Here is a 2,103-nt window from a genome sequence, read left to right on the forward strand (position 1 = left end):
TGACTGTCTGCTCTCATTCTTTCCAAGTAGGGTGTGCTAAGGTTGGTGACGTCACACCACTGAAATGGAGAGGGAGGTCTCTGGTCACAACTTTACTCTCCTTCCCCCGCCTTCACCTAGCCTATCTCCAGTTATTGCTGACTAGCTCCTCAAACTCAGTGGAGCAGAAATATCTGCAGATATGTATGTGAGTGGATGTGTATGGGATGTGGGTGTGGATGAGTGGACAGGTGGGAAGATGGATAAGTGGTTGAATGGATAAATAAGTGAAAGGTTGCATGGATTGATGATGAGTAGGTTGGAAAATAAATGGGTGGATGGATAGGTGATTGGATGAATAAATGGATGGATTGGTAGGTGGATAGGTACAGGATGGACAGGTGGGGATGTAAGGGGACGGATGGCTAGGAAAATGTCTGGATGGATAAGTGGGCAGATGAAAGGATGAGCTAATGAATGGGAAGAGTAGGTGAATAAATAAATGATGGATAAGACTATGGATGGAGAGAGGGATACATATGGATAGGTTGGTGAATAGTTAGGTGGATGGAGTGACTACAAATGGATGAGTGAGTGGGTGGGTGGATTAATGACTAAATGGACAGATGGATGGGTAGAGTAATTGGTTGTGTGAGTTGCAGAATGGATGTGTAGTTGGGTGGTGGGTGGGTGGTAGAATGGAGAAATGGACAAATCAGGAGTGATGAGTGAGTGAATGGAGGGTTACATGGAGGTAAATCAATCGAAAGGCTAAAATTGGCCCTGCGTTACTGCTCCCCAGTGCCACACACCTTTAATTACTAAAGATGAGGCCTCCGTGTGCCATGCCCTGTGCCATCCCCTTTCACATCACTCCATTTAATGCTCCCAACAACACCAACAAGTTGGGGTAACTCTCCATCTGACAGCTGAAGAAACAATGCAAGTCACTTGCTCAAGGACACAGCAAGTCCGTGGCAAAACTGTGATTTGAACCCATCCATGCTGGAGGCACTGGATTCCCAGTGCTCTTGCCACCAGGAACAGGGCCCTCTAGGGGAGGAGGCATGATCTGAGGCTTCTGGATGTGGACAGATGAAGGAGACTTCCCCTCAGAGTGGGGCCTGCCTGGGAGAAAACCTGGTATAGGGGTAGGACCTAGCTTGTCAGTATCTGCACTCCTCTTACCCCCCATTTCACATGTGAAGACATTTGGATGGTGCTCCAGTCCCACTGAAGCAGTCTTGTTTAGAGCTGGGTTCTAATCCACGCCTCTCCACCACAGAGAGCAGCTTTGGGGGCCTAGCCGTCTAAAGAAATGCCCCCCCATTAGTTCTCCCATCCTCCCTTCTCCAGCCTTGGGGGCAGGGAGGGGACACAACGCTGCATCATTCCCCATGGCACTCCATTCTAGGGCCATTAACAGACTCCTCCCCATCGATCACATCTGCTAAGTGCTGCTGATTCAGACGGGTGGGGGTGGGGGCCCCTAGGGGTGGAGGGGGTAGGAGCTGAGCAGGAAGAGGGGACAATCCAGGAAGGAGGTGGGGAGAACTGGCAAAGCTCCCTACCACCCCCATTTTCCAGATGACGCGACTGAGGCCCAACCAGCTTTGTAGGAGGCGGAGTCTCCCCAGGGTCTCTCTCAGGCAATCCTAGGGGAGGGGGTTGTGGGAGCCAAAAGGCCCCTCCCTGCCTCTCCATCTCCCAGCAAGCTCAGAGGGGCGGGGAGAGAGAGCCAGAGGAGAAGGAGAACTCGGGCAGCTCTGCAGAGGGGGGCAGGAGCTCCGGTGTTTGGTACCCCCAGTCCCACTGCTGTTGCCGCTGCAGTGGGGACACAGGTGAGGTCGGCCCTATGGGGGGTGGGAGGGAGCCACTAACAACGCTGTCCTTTCCCTTCTCTGGTCCAGCCCCCATTCCCTAGCCCATCCTGGGACAGTTCTCGGGATCCTGCTGGACCTTGTCCTTCCAGAGCCTCCTTCCAGGGACCCAGTCCCCTCCTCTGCCTGTGCTGCCCTCTCCTTTCCCAGGCCTGGCTGTAGCTGCTTCTCCTCTTCCTCCTCCTCCTGCTGCGGCTGCTGCTACTGCAGCTGCCCAGCCCACACCACCAGCCCTTCGGGGTGT

Source organism: Pteropus vampyrus, unplaced genomic scaffold (assembly GCF_000151845.1).
Source record: "Pteropus vampyrus isolate Shadow unplaced genomic scaffold, Pvam_2.0 Scaffold984, whole genome shotgun sequence".
In the NCBI taxonomy this organism is placed as follows: domain Eukaryota; kingdom Metazoa; phylum Chordata; class Mammalia; order Chiroptera; family Pteropodidae; genus Pteropus; species Pteropus vampyrus.